General features: G+C 29.2%; 1 non-coding gene across 1 annotated transcript; it reads left to right on the top strand.

Annotated features, from left to right (window-relative positions):
• The first annotated feature begins 6,600 nt into the window (after positions 1 to 6,600).
• Positions 6,601 to 6,711, top strand: LOC142550369 (small nucleolar RNA R71). Its single transcript, XR_012821333.1, has one exon. It is a non-coding gene; the product is annotated as a small nucleolar RNA R71 (small nucleolar RNA).
• Positions 6,712 to 7,025: the final 314 nt, after the last annotated feature.

The following is a 7,025-nucleotide window of genomic DNA, read 5'->3' as shown; positions in this document are numbered from 1 at the left end:
TTTATATTAATTGATCAAAATAAATATATAAATTGGTACATATGAAAAACTAATTTTTCTTTTAGTCTATATTTTGAATATAATGAATATTAAAATCTAGTGTATTGTGATTTTCCAATAATTATTAACTAATGCGTCTCAGGTGCATTTTACTGACACCTTACTCGACATTGAACTAAAAATTATTATTATTATTACTATATATAAGTATATATTTTAATTTTTTATATAAAAAAAACTAAGAGGAGAAGAAGAAGAAATTATTCATACCTTAAAGAAAAACATTAAAACATACCGTTGAATTCACAAGTTTAGCATCACATGAATTTTCTTTTCTTACTCTTGGATGTCGGCCAATTAAGTTGAGATAAGGATGGATCTGGTTCATGACTAAATCCTTGCAGTAAATCAATAAGTTCACCTTCACATGTAGCAGAAACTCGCGAAGCTAATGAAATAAATCCCTGTTCCACAACATCATCAAGAAACGATAACAGTTTATCATAATAATTGTTAACATTTAACAAACCAATTGGCTTATTGTGGATATTTAATTGTGCCCAACAAACAGTATGAAATATTTCTTCCAAAGTACCGAAACCTCCTGGCAAAGCAATGAAAGCATCTGAATGTTCAATCATTTGAGTGATTCGTTCATACATGTTGTCCACTTTCATTTCTTCTCCTATTGTTGGTCATGTAAGATTGGCTAAGGTAATCGGAATAATGCCTAAAACTTCACTTCCACCTGCATGCGCAGCTTTTGCAACTTTTCCCATGAGGCCAACTTCACCACCACCATATACCAAATGAATCTTTGTTTTTAGCAAGTGTTATTCCAAGATTTTCTGCTACTTCTTCATAAATTATATCTTTTCCTGCACTAGATCCACAAAATACACAAATATTTTTTATTTTACTTACCATGGACGTTGACATGTTGAGAAATATGTTTCTATAATTGTTAGATCACAGCATATGAATTTATAAGCGTAACATGCCAAAAGTCAATATTTGAACAGGAAATTATTATTATTAAAAAAAATAAAAATGACAAAATTAAAACAAATATATACAGCGTAGTTGTGATTGTGTCTCACATCTTCCTCTGATTTTACGTTCAGTAACGGCTTCAACGCCTTCTATGAGTCGAGGATATGCTTCCCATCCAATTTTCTTATAAATTGACAAACAGGGTCTTTTAACGTCAGATTCCCAAGACGAAGTTGTGTATATATATTTACTTATCTAAATAGATATGTGTTACTACAGTAGGATCTTTGTAAGGCTGATTCCACCGTCCATATTGATATTCCTCCTGTTAAAATTACCACCATAGTTTAAGAAGTTAATTTTGCACGTACCCACTAGAATGCGTATCAAGAACCTCTAGAAAATTATCCAAAGGCTCTTTACTCAGACCATTCTTAATGAATAAAATTTTATCTTCTCTATTCATTGATGTCATTCCAACATTTTTGCCTTTTCCCTTACAAGTCCACCTTGCACATTTATGACATCCACCTATACGTTTAGCTCTTCGCTTTTTGGCATATGTGCTTTTACCAAATCCTGGCATATGTCTTATTATTAATTCACTTGCTTCCCCAACCAATCGGACTTTTGCTTCAATTATCAAACGGACATCATTCGGTATGCCATATGACATCATCAACCTTAGCCGCTCACATCTAGCTTTATAAATTTTTTTCAACGCATTATCAGGTAAACAAGCAAAATATTTACGAAGATTCAAAATACACGCATCCATATTATTATTATTATATATATTTCAATTATTTTGGGAAAACTGAAGAAACCGACTTAAACAGTCACGGAGTACCGTTATCCGCCACTAAACCGAGAAATGAACTAGAATCTGCAAAACAAAATGAAAATATCAAACAACTATTGTGGATCATATAAAGGCATAAACTCATTATTAAGAATTTCATTTTCTATAAAAGGCTTAAGTCTTTGCCCATTAACTTTAAACACGTCATTATTTTTAGGATTTTCAATATCAACAACACCATGAGGATAAACAAATTTGACTATAAATGGTCCTGACCACCTCGATCTTAGTCTACCTGAAAATAAATGCAAACGAGAATTATAAAGCAAAACTTTTTGTCCAATTTCAAATGACTTTCTCATAATATTTTTATCATGAAAGGCTTTAGTTTTATCTTTATAAATCTTTGAATTTTCATATGCATCATTTCTTAATTCTTCAAGTTCATTTATTTGCAATTTTCTTAATTTAGATGCATCATCTAAATTAATATTAAATGCTTTAATTGCCCAATAAGCTTTATGTTCAAGTTCAACCGGTAAATGACAATGCTTACCAAAAACTAACCTATATGGTGACATCCCTAATGATATTTTAAATGGAGTTCTATATGCCCATAATGCATCAGTTAATCTTAAAGACCAATCTCTTCGATTTGGATTAACTGTTTTTTTCTAAAATTTGTTTTATTTCTCTATTTGCAAGTTCAACTTGACCATTACTTTGAGGATGATATGGGGTAGAAACTTTATGTGTAATGCCATATTTTCTTAACAAAGAAGAAAATGATTTATTTATAAAATGACTTCCCCCATCACTAATTATTGCTCTAGGTATTCCAAATCGGCTAAAAATATTTTCTTTTAAAAATTTTATAACAACTTTATGATCATTAGTTCTACATGCAATTGCTTCAATCCATTTTGAAACATAATCAACAGCGACTAAAATGTACTTATATCCAAAAGATAATGGAAATGGACCCATAAAATCTATCCCCCAACTATCAAATATTTCAATAATTATGATTGGATTTAAAGGCATCATGTTCCGTTTTGAAATTGATCCCATCTTCTGACAGTTTTCACAAGATTTGCAAAATAAATGCGTATCTTTGAATAAAGACGGCCAATAAAATCCACATTGTAAGATTTTTGTAGCTGTTTTATTGGATGAAAAATGACCTCCACATGCTTCAGAATGACAAAATTTAATAACATTACTTACTTCATTGTCGGGTATGCATCGTCGAAAAATTTGTTCAGGACAATACTTAAATAAGTAAGGATCATCCCAATAAAATTTTTTAACTTCTATCAAGAATTTATTCTTATCCTGTGAATTCCAATGAGAAGGCATTTTATTTGTCACAAGAAAATTTACAATGTTAGCAAACCAGGGCATAATAGTAGCATAAAACAACTGATCATCTGGAAAATTTTCATTTATTGGTATTTCATTATGAGATGATTCAGTCATTATTCTAGATAAATGATCGGCTACAACATTTTCTTTTCCTTTTTTATCTTTAATTATAATATCAAATTCTTGTAACAATAAAATCCACCGTATTAATCTTGGCTTAGCATCTTGTTTATTTGATAAATATTTTATGGCAGAATGATCGGTGTAAACAATAGTAGTAGAACCAATTAAATAAGATCGAAACTTATCTAATGCAAATACTACTGAAAGTAATTCTTTTTCAGTAGTTGAATAATTTATTTGGGCACTATTTAAGGTTCTACTAGCATAATAGATTGCATAAGGTTTTCCTTCTTTTCTTCGTCCTAACACAGCTCCTATAGCATAATCACTTGCATCACACATTAATTCAAATGGTAAAGACCAATCTGGAGGTTGTAAAATAGGTGATGTAACTAAAAGGTTAATAATTTTTTTAAAAGCATTTTCACATTTCTGAGTCCATTCAAATTGTGTATTTTTTGTTAAAAGATTTGAAATTGGTTTAGATATTATGCTGAAATTTTTTATAAACCTTCTATAAAATCCTGCATGACCCAAAAATGATCGAACTTCTTTGACCGTTTTTGGTGATGTTAAATTAGCAATAACATCAACTTTGGCTTTATCAACTTCAATTCATTTTTCAGATATCACATGTCCTAAAACAATCCCAGATTTAACCATATAATGACATTTTTCCCAATTTAAAACAAGATTTTTTTCTTCACATCTTTTTAATACTTCTTCTAGATTTTTAAGACAATTTTCAAATTAGTTTCCAAAAACAGTTATATCATCCATAAAAACTTCTACATATTCTTCAATCATATCACTGAAAATACTTAACATGCATCTTTGAAAAATAGCCGGAGCATTACATAAACCAAATGGCATTCTTTTAAATGCAAAAGTTCCGAAAGGACAAGTAAAAGTAGTTTTTTCTTGATCTTCTAATGATATAGGTATTTGATAATATCCCGAATACCCATCAAGAAAACAGTAATAAGAATTTCCTGCTACTTTTTCTAGAATTTGATCTAAAAATGGTAGTGGGAAATGATCTTTTCTAGTTGCATCATTTAATTTTCTATAATCAATACACATACGCCAACTAGATGGAATCCTAGCTTGTAATAACTCTCCCTTTTCGTTTTTTATAACAGTGATGCCGGACTTTTTAGGTACTACTTGTGTTGGACTTACCCATTTACTATCTGAAATTGGATAGATAATTCCAGCGTCTAATAGTTTTAATACTTCATTCTTAACAACTTCCTTCATATGTGGATTTAACCTTCTTTGTGGTTGTTGATATGTTTTAACATTTTCTTCCAAGTGAATTTTATGTGTACAAATTAAAGGATTCATACCTTTTTATATCTTTCAAAGTCCATCCAATTGCATTTTTATATTTTTTAAGTAATTTAATCAAATCTTCTTCTTGATTTGGCAAAAGAGTGGAAGAAATTACAACAGGAAATGTTTTATTTTCACCAAGAAATACATATTTCAATTCTAATGGTAAAACTTTTAATTCAAGTTTTGTATTATCATCTTCTTTAAAATTATTTTTAGACTCAAAACTTTCTATTGAAAAAACTTCAGATTGTTGATTTAAGTTTTCTTCTTGTATATTTTCTTCCACAATTGGTTCAATTTCATTATCATATTCATTTTCATTAATACTTGGTTGTTTACATAAATTGAACACATTAAGTTCTAGAGTCATATTTCTAAAAGACAATTTCATTATTCCATTTCGACAATTAATTAAAGCATTTGAAGTTGCTAGAAATGGTCGTCCCAATATTACTGGAATTTCATTATGTACTTCTATTGGTTGTGTATCCAAAACAATAAAATCTACAGGATATATGAATTTATCAACTTGAACCAACACATCTTCTACAATACCTCTAGGTATTTTGATTGACCTATCCGCCAGTAAGAGAGTAACAGAAGTGAGTTTTAATTCTCCTAAATTAAGTTTTTCATAAACTGAATAAGGAAGTAAATTCACACTTGCTCCCAAATCCAACATAGCTTTTTTAATTTTATTTTCTCCAATAATACATGAAATTGTTGGACAACCAGGATCTTTATATTTAAATTAGAATTATTTTGAAGAATAGAACTTACTTGTTCAGCCAAGAATGCTTTTTTCTTCACATGCAATTTTCTCTTTACAGTACATAAGTCTTTTAAAAATTTTACATAAGAAGGTACTTGTTTAATAGCATCTAATAATGGAATATTTATCTTCACTTGTTTAAAAACTTCATAGATATCAGAATCACTTTTTTGTTTTTTATGATTTGTTAATGCATGAGGAAATGGTGGAGGTTTATTTGACTTATTTACTATTTTAGATGATTTATCATTCACCATATTATTCTTAAAATTTAAGGTATCATCATTCTCAAAAGTATCAGGATTATCATCCTTACTCTTTGATTTTAAATGATCCTTGTTTTCATTACTATATGGATCATTAACTATTTTACCACTTCTAAGGGTAATAACAGATTTTATTTGATCAATTTTTTCATTTTTTAATTCTTGATTTTGATTTTTAGGATTAGGTTGAGGTTGAGATGGAAATTTTCCTTTTTCATGAATATTAAGTGCAAATGCAAATTTTGCAAGAGTTTCTTTCAAATCACTCATAGATTGACTGTTTTGAATATTGATAGACTCTTGCTTTTGGATAAATGCATGAATTACATCTTCAAAGTTTTTTCTTGGAGGTGTAACATAAGGAATATAACCTTGATGATTTTGGTTATTTTGAAAATATTGTTGTGATGGTTGTGCATTATTATCATTCCTCCAACTAAAATTAGGATGATTTTTCCATCCAGGATTATATGATGGTGAAAAAGGATCTAGTATTGGTTTTTTATAATTGTTAACATAATTTGCTTGTTCATGGAGACATTCTTTAAATGAAGGTAATGTTGGACAATCTTTTGTAGCATGATCATGTGTATCACATATATGACAAACAATTTCTTGAATACTTTTTAATTGACCACTCTTTTTCATTTCTAATGACTCAATTTTTCTTGCTAAAGATGCAAGTTTAGCTTGAATATCTATATCATCTTTAAGATTATAGATACCACCCCCATTTGTTGAATTATTGTTTTTAGTTGTTGGTGGTTCTATTGTGCCTATATTATCCCTAATTTTGAGCATTTTCTGCTAATGAATCCAAATATTCCATAGCTTCATTTGGGTTTTTATCTTCAAAAGTTCCATTACACATGAATTCTATCATTTGCCTATCTTTAGGTATTAGACCTTCATAAAAGTGAGAAACTATTCTCCATGTTTCAAAACCATGATGTGGGCATGTATTAAGTAATTCTTTATATCTATCCCAACATTGATAAAACGTTTCTCCTTGTTTTTGAGAAAAAGTTGTAATTTGTCTTTTAAAAGAGTTTGTTCTATGGGAAGGGAAAAACTTTTTGAGAAATTGTTGTTGCATTTCTTCTCATGATCTTATTGAACTTGATCTTAAATTTTGTAGCCATGTTTTAGCTTTATCTTTTAAAGAAAAAGGGAAAAGCTTTAATTGAACTATATTCATGCTACAATTTTGATCATTATAAATGTTACAAACTTCCTCAAATTCTCTTAGATGCAAATATGGATTTTCAGAATCTAAGCCATGAAAATTTGGTAAAAGTTGAATAATTTGAGGTTTGAAGTTGAAATTAGATGCATCAGGAGGAAAAACTAAACAAGATGGGGCACT

The sequence above is a fragment of the Primulina tabacum genome, chromosome 6 (genome assembly GCF_025594145.1).
Source record: "Primulina tabacum isolate GXHZ01 chromosome 6, ASM2559414v2, whole genome shotgun sequence".
In the NCBI taxonomy this organism is placed as follows: domain Eukaryota; kingdom Viridiplantae; phylum Streptophyta; class Magnoliopsida; order Lamiales; family Gesneriaceae; genus Primulina; species Primulina tabacum.
Note: the sequence above shows the minus strand (reverse complement) of the source record. Positions and strands in the feature narration are given on the sequence as shown.